General features: G+C 41.4%; 1 long non-coding RNA gene across 3 annotated transcripts in view; it reads left to right on the top strand.

Annotated features, from left to right (window-relative positions):
* The window catches only part of LOC117457691 (uncharacterized), a 120,095-nt gene extending 109,989 nt beyond the window's left edge, over positions 1–10,106 (top strand). For all 3 annotated transcript variants that reach the window (XR_004553351.1, XR_004553352.1, XR_004553350.1), the window contains one exon: positions 9,492–10,106. This is a non-coding gene — a long non-coding RNA (uncharacterized lncRNA). The remainder of the gene's footprint in view (positions 1–9,491) is intronic.
* The last annotated feature ends 4,152 nt before the right edge of the window (positions 10,107–14,258 follow it).

Genomic DNA, 14,258 nt, shown 5'->3' on the forward strand with positions numbered 1-14,258 from the left:
AATTGAACTCTTTTGCCTTTTTCTCGATTAGAATAAATCCTCACCAATATATGCCGTAGTAACAACTCTATGAACTCTGAAAAACGACTGTCCTGTTCGTCCCATCAATTCCAAACATACTGTATGACAGCTGTCAATCACTCCTCTGGCCAGAATAGCGCTGCTTCAGCCATCCAACAAGAGTGTCACACACAGACAGACACACACACACACATTGTTGGACACTGAGTTTCTAGGTGAGGCTCTGCAGGCCCTGTGCTTTCTTTTATTTGATGTTATCTCGAATGCGTAGGCTAGTGACAGATCTGGGTCTCTCTTGATGTACTGCTTGGCTAGCTGGGGCTGATTCCTGGCCATTACGAGCAGATAACGGATACTTAAAAGGAGTGCAATGGTCTCTGTGAATCAGTGGTGATGAGCTGTCATTCACCTCGATGCCAATGTATCATTCGCCATGGATTTTGCACTAAAATGACTTTAATTACTATTGTTTAGTAGCCATGAACACCCTCTTCTTTATTGTTTCTGTGGTTGTGCATAGTTGGTATATTGCTGCACCTTTGTGTGTGTGTGTGTGTGTGTGTGTGTGTGTGTGTGTGTGTGTGTGTGTGTGTGTGTGTGTGTGTGTGTGTGTGTGTGTGTGTGTGTGTGTGTGTGTGTGTGTGTGTGTGTGTGTGTGTGTGTGTGTGTGTGTGTGTGTGTGTGTGTGTGTGTGTGTGTGTGTGTGTGTGTGTGTGTGTGTGTGTGTGTGTGTGTGTGTGTGTGTGCAGCCGTGTGTGAGCCTTTGTCTGCCTGCTCTGGGATCTCACCGTCAAAGCAGGCTAATATTAGCGAAGACCGGCTCTATCTGGACACAAAGCAGGTGTTAAATGACGATAGCTGCACTGTGTGTGTGTGTGTGTGTGTGTGTGTGTGTGTGTGTGTGTGTGTGTGTGTGTGTGTGTGTGTGTGTGTGTGTGTGTGTGTGTGTGTGTGTGTGTGTGTGTGTGTGTGTGTGTGTGTGTGTGTGTGTGTGTGTGTGTGTGTGTGTGTGTGTGTGTGTGTGTGTGTGTGTGTGTGTGTGTGTGGGTTTTGACCAGGAGATTTTAAAATTGGTGGCATCAGTGTTATTTTCAGGGGACATGCTGTAGATCCAGATGCACACTTTTCGCCGGCAGCTGTATAGAAGTAGAGGAGAAAAAAAAGGCACAATGCACCGTCTGGCAGACAGCAGTCACAGAGGATTGGAGATTATCTCGGCACAGACACAGTCGGTCGATCAGTCAGTCAGTCAGTCAGTCAGTCAGTCAGTCAGGGAGGGAGGGAGGGAGGAAGCAGAAGAAAAGCGAGAGGGCAGTGTGGTCTCAGGGATTTTTCCTTTTTTTCCTTCTCTCCCCTCTCCTCGCCGCTCTGGAGCCCCGTCGCTGATTTGAGCCCAGAACCGGTTGTGTGTCGTTGCTCTCCTTCTCTGGTCCCATCTGTCCCTCCCTCCCCCCATCATCTCTCCTCTTTCTCTCCTTCTCTCTCCTTCTCTCTCTCTAGGAGATTAAATGTAGCCTCTATTAGCCAAAGCACATCATGTAGCAATGTTTCTATGGCCTCTTCCTCACTCTGTCTCCGTCTCTCGCTCCTCTCCTGAAGGGATAGTGTTAATAATGTCGGCAGAGTGTAAGAGAAAAGAGAAAGAAAAGAGAGAGAAGGGAATGGAAAAGTGGATTCTTTTTGGTTTTTCGCTTGCATGCAGAAGAGAACAGAGGATTTGTTTTATGGGTGGAAAACGGACAACGGATAGGTGGAAAAAACACGGAAAGGAGGACTACTTTCTGTCAATCCTCCCTCCCTCTTTCTCTCCCCTCTCTCTGAAAGTGGGCCTCTGGCTGTAAACAATTACAGCCAGAAGCAAATTAATGGATGATTTTTTAATTGGAAAAAGAAAACTGCTTCTTTTCCTCCACGCCGTCAACACGGGAAGGCCAAAAGAAAAGAGAGCCTGAAGGGGGAAAAGAGAAAGATTGAGAGAAAGAGGTGGAGTGCTAATATTGGGGAGAAGAAGAAGAGGAGGAGGGAGGGGGGGGGGGGCCTTATGGTTTTTTCCTGTCTTCCCTCCTTTTCCAGATTGAAAGAGAGAGAATACAATGCGAGGGAGAAAGGGGCGAGGAAGGGAGAAAGCGGAGCGAGACAAGAGATCAGCGGGCACATTTTGTTTTGTCCTTTAACTTGTGAGAGAGAGAGAGAGAAAGAGTGTGTGTGCATGAAAGTGTGTGTGTGACCACTTTCTTTTCCTCGTTAACCTGTCTTGGACCTGCAGGTCTGGGTAAAAAAAAAAAGTAAGTAGAGACTCGGGCGAAAGGAAAAGAGTGTGACACATTTTTGCAATCCATGCAATACTTGCAAGTGTGTGAGAGCCACCCCCCCCCCACCCCTCTCCGGTGAGGCAGCATACTGGTATGTATGCTTGACTGGCACTGTGGCTCCGGCTGCAAGCACTGATTCCATAGCTCGATGCTCGCTCTTTTATTTGATCTCTTCCTCCCTTTCTCTATCACTCACCCGTTCACTCGGTCTCACTCTCTCACCCCCCCACCCCTCTTCTTGTGGTCTACCTGTATTATCCAACCTTTAACTATCAATTCCTTTCAGCATTTCATTCTCTGGGAAGAGGCATCATGTCACCGACTCTCTCGCGACTTGCCTCCCCAGACTGCTCACTCTCGCTCTTTTTGTGTGTGTGTGTGTGTGTGTGTGTGCGCGTGTGCGTGTGTGTGTAAAGGAGAGCAACGAGATAGAGGCAAAGAGAGCTTGCACATGGTTCATTCCGGCTCGGTCCTACCACCCATCCTCATGCCTCTTCTCCTCGTCTCCGTCAGTCTCTCTCTTGCAGTGGTTTTTGTCACCTGACTTTGAGCGGTTCTCCGGACGTCTTGCTTGTGTTTCTTTTTTTGTAAAAAACACAAAATTCTTCCTCTGAACATCTGGAGGCGCGCTGTAAGTAAAACATCTGAGCTTTCTCTTTCTCTCTCTGTCTCTTTTTCCTCCTCTCCCGAGCAGGAAGCGTGATAGGAGAACAACGGGCAAAGGGGGCATCCTGGATCCGAAGGGGAGGGTGAGTCGATACCAACAAATTCTCTTCCTCCCCACTTCCCTCTCAGCTCCCCATCTGTTTCCTAAGCTTTAGACCACCATGGTGGCACGAGGGAGCGCGGAGCTTTGTGACTGGGCTCGTCTTTTCTCCGGACAGCCTCTCCGGAAGATTTAGAAAACCGCGCTTGAAGGGGGATTTGCGCTATTGATGAAAAGCATGCATTGAATAATTGTATTAATGGTTACAAAATGTCACAGTCGGATGCAAGTCATCATGTCCGGGGGTTTATTGGCGCTGTGCGGTCCCCGCTTCAGCTTTCAATGCTTTAATCAATGCACCTTGCAGGGGTTTTGTCTCGTAACAATGATTAGCAATCATAGCGCTTTGGATTTTCCCTACAACGGCGGAAAATCTTTAGGCACAATGTACAGCAGCAGGCGCTCTACCTGATGGCAGGAAGCTTTTTTCAAAGTGCTGTATTGTTCAGCTGAGATGGGGGAGGGGGCAGGAGAGAAACAGAGAGGGTGAGAAAGAGTTGGGGGGAGGTTGGCTAATGTTGTGTCTGGCTGAGGCTTGCACTAGTTGTATGTTCACAAATACACATGGGGACAATGGTACTAGATAGCAATGAGCATGCTCAATTTATGCATAGACCTTGCGAGTGTGTGTTGGATCCAAAGCTGCAGGCAGAGATGCTCAGACGCTCCGAGTCCTGAGTTGACTCAGAGAAGAGGGCAGGACATGGAACCTCTCCTGTTCAAGACCAGGATCGTCATGTTTGAAGAACCATTTTGGCAGAAGACACAATCCAGAGGGAGCTGCCATGCGGGCAGGTGGCGGAGCCCGTATGGAGATGTATCTCTCTCCGTCCCTGAGACCCTAACTTGTGACGTTGTGTTTTCATGTCCACGGGTTAGGCTCTCGGGAGCTGAGGGGGATGCACAGGCAGCACTATCTCCCCCGCGTTCCTGCCTCGAACAATGGCATTCAGAAGGGGGACAGGCCACGGCGTAGTGGTGGCGCTTAGGCGTGAGCACGGCATGCTCACCATGGCACAGTTCTCAGTCCGGCTAACACCCTGCTCTACAGTGTGTTGCGTGTCACCCGTTCCGTCGGCTGCACCATCACACATCAGGAAGTAGAGATGGAGTGGACACTACAGACGGACTGGTGTGCTGGTGACATCTCTGCTGTTTTAAGATGCATGTGACAAAGTTAAGGCAGGCTGAGCGTAGGCATTTAGATGGATGACAGGAAGCGATCATGTTTTAGCAACAGAGGCCTCATTGTGTCAGGACTGCCCATTGAAGTGAGGGCTACACTAATGAGTGGCCTCTGCCTAAGTAAAACCGTTACATAGCAGTACGTCAGTAATACCAACCTTCAACATGATGATCCTTGTTTTCTCACATATAGCAATTGTGTTGTTTTCCCTAATGTAGCATTTTCATTAGATTTCACAAAAGTAAGACACACAGATTACTTCTTTTGAACGAAAGGCATTGATGTTACATGGCCACACTTATGTTTTAGATCACTGCACTTTTAGCATAACAATCAGCAAAGTTAGCTTCAGGTAGAATGCTAACTGAATACCATGCTAATGCTTGTTAGCATCCTTAGCCACTTGAAACAACAAGAAAAGCTGTTCCTGGTAAAGTAATAGCTTAACAGCTGGTTAGCATTCCAGCTGAGGAGAGATACTGGTGATGCTGCTGTGATAGCATTAACCTCTTCATTAACTACGGTTAGGTAAGGAAGCATCTGTCGGGGTGATAGCTCTTTGTTTCTCCAGCGGGCCTGGCTGCCTGTGTGTGTGTGTGTGTGTGTGTGTGCCGTACTGACATGAGAGCAGCACAGAGTAATGTTGAGAGCGTAACCATGACAGCTCTGTACATTATGTGCCTGACCTCAGCGAACCCTCAGCGATTTCGAAGCTCACTCACTTATGCTAATACAAATGTAAAGGTGTCAGTATCAACACACTCACAGGGCAGCTAGTTCTGTCCCCTGGGAATAATATGTGGCATGATTCATATGTTAATCTCTTCTCAACAACCAGAGTGGTTGCAGAGTGGTAACTCGTTTGTAGACGATAGTAACAAGAATCCCACAACAATTCAGTTGCTCATAGTAGCCACGTAGCACATGGCGGCTCTCCGCTGCACGTGTCCATTTTCTTTTCAGCAATGACTTTATTTTCTCCTCTAACTGCTTGTTGAAAGGTTAACCATGTGGTCCTCCGTGCAGCTTGCTCTCAGGGGCGATTACTCTCACAGAGATCCATGTGCAGCATATTTAGTTTTTAACAGTTGTTACTTGACAGCATGACTCGTCGATATGTGACTCGGGCCATCACAACGTTGCTAATATGTGTTTGTAATGGGGAGTAGCGTGCATATTGACGATAGCTCATCTTCACGGACGATTCCCTTCATTACAATGAGTGCTGAACTCCATGAACTTGAAGATCCACATGTTAGGAAGTGGAAATGGTGCTGGGTGCTTTGCTGATGTCTGCAGCAAGGTACTTCATTGATGAAACATATATGTGTGTGTTGTTGTTACATTATGTTAAGTTAGATGCTTGAATTCAAAGATAGCATTTCTTCCCTTGTGTGCAACACGTGTGACGATGAGGCTTCATTTATTCATCATTTCCACATCACAGTTTAGCTCCTGGCCTTGAAAAGTATATTTCCCCTAAAGTCCCATTGTTTCCACGACCAACAGTTGGACAAGATATGGTAATGTCCTTCACAATAAGGGTTCATAATGTCTCAGTTTTTCAACCGTGTATATTTCCGGAAATGCTTCTGTCTGTCCTTGCAAATGAACTAATATGGATTTGAACGTGAACCCCCTCGTCCCTGCTAATCCTCTTGTTTAGCTTCTCTCTTATGTAACATCTCTGTCAGCCCTGTTTCCTTCTTCTTGCACCATTTCTCCATTTGTATTTGTTCAGTTCGGCGAGCAAGCACTAACCTGGAGCGAGTTAGTGTCTAGCCTAACTGGGAAGGGGCTGCAGGCTTGCCCTCCATTGTTCGGCTGCACCACAGACTGTCTGTACACTCTGTCCCCATGGCCGAGGCAAACGGATCGACAGCGGTTTCATCGCCCCAATGTTTGGTTATTTTCCTTACATAAAAGGATATGGGCTAATCAGTATTGTCAACACATGACAGAGATAATGCAGTTTGCATCTGGAATACCTGTGTGCTGAAATCTGATCTCATCGAGCATTTAAGACAGAATTCATTACAATGTTAATCTTATTATTGGATTGCGATGCCACTCTTGGGGAACCTTCTACCCAGCAGCTGCAGGTGTGTCAGTAAAACCATCAATGACACCTGACTAAGATCCTGCACCAAAAAGTCCAAGAGATCGACAAGTCTAGATGTCAGTTTAGTATCCCACAATTGTCTTATAGCAACATTTTAAGACATCAGCTATTCTGGTAATAATGCATTCCAATGGCCAGCAGGCAGCAGTTGATTGAAGATGAAAAGGCTTTATTGTCATATTCACAATAGCTACAGTGTGGATATCGCAATGGAAATCTTAAGTCCCAGGCTCCTCCAACAATGCAACATAATATGAGTAAGGCCTAAAACCATAAAACAAATAATGGTGCAAGAAGGAACCGAGTACAATTTTAATATTGCAAGTGTATCTTTCAAGACCAATGTGCAGATGAAGTAAACTCTGGATGTAAAAAAGGAATGTTGCAGAGAATGTTGTAAGTCAACGTTAACGTGGACTTTTTAAAATGCAGCAGACAAGGCCGTTTAGTGCATTCAATTGTGTGTGGAGGGTATGTGTGATGGGTTGCTGCAGGGTTACGCCCAAAGCGCCTCAGGAAAATGTTCTAGCAATCGGCCCTTTTGGACAAATAAAGGTTAAATTATTGATCGGAGAGATTGATTGCCACGCCGAGGAAAAGCATAGAACGAGGAGACAGACGGTTGGCGATAAACCCAGCGCCTCTTTGTGAGAGCAGGGGAGGTTTCTCTCACTTTACAGTCCCCATTCTGCAGTTCTTTTCTGCCACTCCCTTCAACACAGCGCCTCGGCTCAGCTGCAGGCGGACGCAGCGCACTCATCACTAATCAGAGCTGGTCAGCATGTGTGTGTTTGGGTGTGTGTGTGTGTGTGTGTGTGTGTGTGTGTGTGTGTGTGTGTGTGTGTGTGTGTGTGTGTGTGTGTGTGTGTGTGTGTGTGTGTGTGTGTGTGTGTGTGTGTGTGTGTGTGTGTGTGTGTGTGTGTGTGTGTGTGTGTGTGTGTGTGTGTGGTAGTTCTTCCCACTGCAGAGGGGTTCTACCACTCTTCTCTGTCGGTGAAACAAGATGGCGTCCCAGCTCCACGTGTGCCCTCAAGTGCTGCTTAATGCCCATTACCTATGGCACCGGGAAGACATCAGTACACCTCGGGGCGTATTTAGTGCCACAAGGCGGAAATTGCTGTGGCACTTCTCAGTACTGTAGCTTAGCACACTAACAAGACTCAGGATTTGGTGCCGATCCAGTGCTTTCATTGTTTTTCTTCCCTATGTGTTTTAGCTGCCAACACTTCCCGCAATCTGGGTTGATTTAAACATGGTTTGTCTGTGTGTGTGTGTGTGTGTGTGTGTGTGTGTGTGTGTGTGTGTGTGTGTGTGTGTGTGTGTGTGTGTGTGTGTGTGTGTGTGTGTGTGTGTGTGTGTGTGTGTGTGTGTGTGTGTGTGTGTGTGTGTGTGTGTGTGTGTGTGTGTGTGTGTGTGTGTGTGTGTGTGTGTCCTTCATGGCTTAGGGTTAGGCCAGTTTAAAGGAGATTTGGGATTGTGCGCACAGCCACATCACACCAGCAGATTAAACGGATTATACATCAACATTATTAATCTGAGAGAACCTGATGTCACCAACGATGTGTCAGCATTCACACACACACACACACACACACACACACACACACACACACACACACACACACACACACACACACACACACACACACACACACACACACACACACACACACACATTCCCTTTGTCTCTACCTAATAGAAACCAAGGTGGTAGTGTCTGCAGGCTGAGGTTTAGCCGACTCCCCGTCAGTGTGTTGTCCCGCTCCAGGTCATGTTGGATTTAAAGACATGCTGGAAATCCCCAGATGAATCAACATTTAACCCTTTCTTGCCCAAAGCCAAATCAAAGCTGTAAATGCTTTTTTGGGATGTTTGAAGGAGAAGCTTAGGCATGCTGGCTGCGGTTAACATTCTGGATAATTTTCCGCTTCAACAGCTTTGGTTAATCGCTAACAAAAAAATGTGTTTGTAGCCCTACTTTTGTTAGCTTCAAATTTGATAATATTGAGTTGATGGAACAAATGCAACATAATGGCAGCAGTAGTATTTAACTTGAAGCTTCAGACATTGAAAGGACCACAAGCAGCAAAAGACAAGTAATACTTGTTGCATGCACTTTTGAATACCATACTGCATACGTACATATTGCAATCTGAGAAACACTTTACTTTCAACAAATGTGCAATTTTTGTGTTGATTTGAAGTACTTTGTCTTGTCATTTCTTTAATCAATTTGTTGTCATTTGATACTGTGTTTCAGCTTCCATTCTTTACATGTAACCTGTCAAGTCCAGTTATGTATTGTGTATTGTCATCTTGTTGACCATGATGCCTTGTTCAGATTATAAATGCTAAATTGTATATGTTTTCTGCATCAGTGTAATTAACATATCCCATGCATATTTTATTTTGATGTAAAAAGAGCATCTATTTAATAAATTACTTTTCACATTTATGGTTTCTATGCATGATTACTTATCAATAAATGAAGGTATTAATGCACATCACAAATATATAACACAAATACATTTCCAGTGTGGAGACAGAGATCATGACCGGAGCTGAAGGGGATTGCAACCCCCACTATTTAATGAAGAATTGGAAATTAATTGATATGTTATACATTTATCGTCTAAAGATCATGTAGTGCACTTTGTGTGATTTAGAAAATGACATTACAGGACTTGGAGTAGTTAAGGTTTTTATTCTACATTATTTATATTCCGTAAGCAGTTGCATGCTTTATGAGAATCATGACTGAATATGATAATGCAAAGCAACATTACAATGATAAGCCAATGTTTTCCCTTTCAATACATAGTTGTATTATGTGAGAGCAGTGTTCTCTTCAGAAGTCAGCCATTGAAATAGAGAAGTCTTACAGTTGTGTCTAAATAAATGTAATTCCACATGATTTTCAACTGTCATGCTTATTATTAGAAGCTCTCAATGAGTTGTCAGACTCTTCTAAACAGACGTGTCATCTGACATGTTTCATATTTTGTCTTTGGAGTTCTTTTTATTACTTAAGACCTTCAACAAGACGATTCTTTGGCTTGATTCTTTCCCTTTTCCCCCCCGCAGAGCTGCCAAGACATATTGCAAGATCCTGACCCTAAAGACATCGGACAGTTAATGGACCAAAACAACTAAATAGTTGACAAGCAGTAGTCAGTATGCTCTCAGTAATTACTCGATGAGCTCTGAAATGTGGCGCATGCATTTGTGTAAAATAAATGTGTTACAATACCACAGTAGTACATTATATTAATGTCTGTCAAAGTAATTATACCTACAGTAAATATTTAACATGTAATACTATTATTGGTTTTATTTGAAGTATGCAGATATTCATAAATGTCATCAAAACCCACCATTATATTTAATCGCTTTTCATGTGTTTACTCATTTCCTCAACCAGATAGTAAATGCAAAAATAAAAAAAATAGTACTATTTTTTCGGTAACATTAGCATGCTAATGTTCTGTACATGCTGTATTTGCTGCACTTTCTGAAACAGCTGCTAAACAATTTTGTCTTTCTTTCTCTTACAGCCTTTGACACGAGGTCAGGACATGTTGCTACATGAAAACCTGACTGAAGCAATCTTCAACTGCCCATACGAGATACTAAGTTGTACAAAGTCTTGTATTACAAAATAATGTATATTTGATGCTAATAAAACATTTTGTGAAAATATCCTCCTTTTGTATTTTTCCTAGAAATGCACCATTCTAAAATGTTATCATTCCTAGCATGTTAGTATATTAGTACTTGCCATCCATTCACTATGCTAATTGATTTCAAGGTTTATGCTAATGAATGAATGCTGTGTACCCAAATAGCTGACTCCATGCTAGCTCCTCAGCACAAGGTAATGATATTGTGCCCCATGCTAATACTTTAGGATGTTGGTGAATGTACTGCTAACACGTAAGCATACTCTGTACTAAATGATGTAGATAGTAGCACTTTAGCTTCCTCTATGCTAATTGCAAATGAGCTCCATGCTAACTTTGAAGCATATAGCATACAAGAGAAAGTAGGCCTCACTTGACACAATATGTTGATAGTGTATTACAAGACAACATTATATTGTCCACTATACTGAGAGACACTGCCTCATTCTAACATATTAGCATACACAGTAGGTAGCTTCTTTTTAACCTTCTAGCCTATAACATGCTACATTATGTTTTTGTTAAATAGCACACTAATATATTCATTTGTCTGAGTTACATGTTATCACTTAAAGTAAGACCCTCATCATGCTAAGAGATAGAAGAAACTATGACCCTCACATGTTTGAAGATCCTGCAGACTATCAACCGATGGCTTTCATTCCAGTTGTTCAACTTTGTTGGTGTCCTTAAGCCTGCTGCTCTACCTCAGTGATTCACCACATGTACAGGAATAACTTTCAACACCCAAAACGTTTATTGCCTGGACTTGTTCTAGCCAGATTTTGGTTTTTCATTGGTGTGAACAATTGGAACCGGCACATTGGCTACTGCAGGGCTGACACGAGAGTACGGTTAGAAACTGCAACATTAGATTTTCCTCCGAGCACAACAGAGTTGTTTTGTGTTCAAGGCAATTCGAGCTAATGCAAATTTGAAAGCTGTTACTTTTATTCAGATTTTTCCACATATTATGTAAAATCATTATTAAAGAAAGAAAACCTTTATTGCAAAACATTGATCTATTTTATGTTTAATTTTTATATTACTACAAAGCTTTTCTTCAAAAAAATACGAATATATATTTGGCTAAATAGATGTGCAGTAGATGATGGGGAAGAAAACTACATATAAATGGACCCCATTGTTTAGATGGGAATTGTATGCAATACTCTTCCCATATTCTTCCCAAGTAAATCTCAGAGGTGTTTGTGTGTAAAAGTCTTTTTGGATTCAGGCAAATTAGTTATGTATGTTGAAGTCCTTGGTAAGCAACGGATAGATTTAAGATATTCATGTTTTTTTGTAAAAGGAAAATAAAATGAAATGTTATTTGTTTATTTGTGGTAACAAGGTTATTTTGTAATTTTAGTCACATACAAATTCTTAAATGGATGACGTTTTTCTTAAACCTTATTTGATTATTATCACTGTGCAATTTAGATGCCAGACATGTAAACACCTACATTTTAAACTGCAAATAACAAATGTGTGTTTCGGGGATTTTTTTTAATGTTCTAAATGAATGTCTTTGTTTTACAAGTAACAGATACTGATGCCTTTTAAGTGCTGTGTTTTGCCCATTTATTAACCAATGATAACATGGAGCTCCAGATTCAATTTACATCACAAATAACTTTTGTTAATGCTCATAATTAACAGGTAAGTGCATCAATGGTTTATTAATATATTCATTATATGTCATCATGTTTATCTGTCATTTAAATTACATTCTCAGTTACAAACAGGGGAAATGATTCTCATTATTACTACAGAAATCAGTGCAGTTATTATGTTATGACTTGAACTCTTTTTTTTAAGCTGACATTTAGATTTTCAAACCCTCTCACCTCAACATGACTTCCTCTTATCTCGTGAGCTGACTCAGTGTGTGGTTGCCATTGATCACTGCAGTAAATAATCAGCACAATGGTTATTTACAGCCTAAGAAAACAACATGATATATTAATGCCTATTTTACAGATATTAGTTGCAATCACAGAATTTGAAGATGTCTTAATTTCCAAGGTTTTTACAAAGGAGATTGATCAAATACCGACAGCCTCTCATCCAATGTATTTGTAATGATTATGTGACAATTAGGATCATTACAACATCTGATTCTGATACGAAAAGATGTCCTCAAGATTAAATCTGTGAAAAATGTAGACAATGATTGTTGGAACAGAGATGTAAGGGCATGGCGGCGTACAGCGGCAGCACAAAGCTGAATCCATCCCATTCGACATGAATTTGTTGCACTCATTCGCTGTCTATCTCTCCCTCTTCCCTTCATCTCTCGCTCGATCGGGCTGTAAATCCATGCTGAGATTTGGCTCAAACAAACTGGAGCTCTCTGCAGTCGAAAGTAGGCCAAAAGCCATCCGAGGACATGGCTGAGAGAGGGAAGGATGGAGAGAAACAGGGAGGAGGGCAGGACGACTGAAATAAACTGATTGGAGGACTACAAAAAGACAGGATGTTATTTTCATTTCCAACTTTAAATATTCTCGTTATCCTTTGATTGTTTTGCAACTCATCTTTGAGATTACACAACACATTTAACGGTCTTATTGATACGTGTTTGTTAGGGCAGGTGCTTCAATGTTTTTCTTTTTTGACTTTTCAATATACAGCCACATTGGGACAATGATACAGTATGAAATATATACTTTCTGAACACAAAGCAATACTGAAGACACTTTTTGGGTATTTATGCATACTTTACTGAAATAAGTTACAATTGCACAATTTTAGGAAATCTTGTTTTCCATTTGTTTCAAATGTGGGAGCAATACAGTATTTTACTGTATTTTTCTATGTTCAAATATAGGTTTCAAATGTTTGCAACTCATCTTTGGCATTACGCAACACATTTAAAGGACTAAAATGCTGCGATGGTGCGATTCTTCAGGACGTATACACTGACATTTTAATACACAGCCACAGTTGGACTATTATATGAAAGACATACATTTTGCACAGGAAGCAATATTGAAGAAATTCCATGACATTTTTCAGGCCCACAATTGTATCCCTGAGCTAAAATATATTCAAATTAAAATGTTTGACTTATATATGCAAACTGCTGAATGTAAGTTTTATATTCAATATTCAGTCCTGATAACTAATTGAGCTATTTACTATTATTGTTATTTATGTTTGTAAGCAAGAATAACAAAGGTTATGGTCACGGTCAGATTAAATACTAGAAGAGTAAAAAAGTGCTTTTACCTAATCAAACTGACAACATGGTAATATCCAAATCAAGCACTTTATTTATGTAAACTTTAAATATATAAAGTAAGTATATGATATCATATAAATTCATGTTTTGCTTCAGAATGGTGTGTTAGAATGACCTCTTTGAATTAAAAGGAAATAAGCTCCTTCATAGCAACATTCAGACTATGGATGTAATGCATATATTTCGAGTGGCAGTAATATTCTTTATATTTAATATGTAGTTCATTAAATTGCTAAACTTATTTTTCATGAAGATGCTTTGTACAGCACTTTCATTAAAGTGTGAAAAATAGCAAAAGTGATTACGTTGTTGTCCAGGGTATGAGAAGAAATGTAAGAATGAAATAAATATTGGTCAATATTACCAATGGATTTCGAGATCTGTATACAGTTTGTGTTAATCTAATAAATGTCAGTACAAAATGTAATTTATTTTTCACATCAGTCTTGACCTTGTGCTTATTCAACTACTGTATCATTTCCTTTTATTTGTTGCATTGACTCCTTTATGTTTTTGTTTTCAATTCAAGCAAAGGACAAAACATTCAATCCAAAAATGTACAAATAGCCACTTATTAAGAACATTGAATGCTTTTCCTAAATGCCAATGCACTTACAATGCAGATCATCAATGGCATACATCTCACAGAATTTGAGACACACACACACATTGCAATTTAATGAGTCGTATCGGACCAGTTTTTCAGGCATTGAAAACTAATATAAATGATTTTAATGTAATTACCTTAATCAAGGTAGTTGATAGTTTCCAAATCTATCAGTAAGCAATTCGAATGTGTAGCCTTAAATATAGAGGTGGCAAAGGGGCAACAGGTCATGGTGGCAAGGACTCCTTGTCTTCGCTAGCAAATCTTTTATCACAACTAGACTACAAGGAAATAGTGCTACTTGGAGATTTTAACTG

The sequence above is a fragment of the Pseudochaenichthys georgianus genome, chromosome 13 (genome assembly GCF_902827115.2).
Source record: "Pseudochaenichthys georgianus chromosome 13, fPseGeo1.2, whole genome shotgun sequence".
Taxonomy (NCBI): domain Eukaryota; kingdom Metazoa; phylum Chordata; class Actinopteri; order Perciformes; family Channichthyidae; genus Pseudochaenichthys; species Pseudochaenichthys georgianus.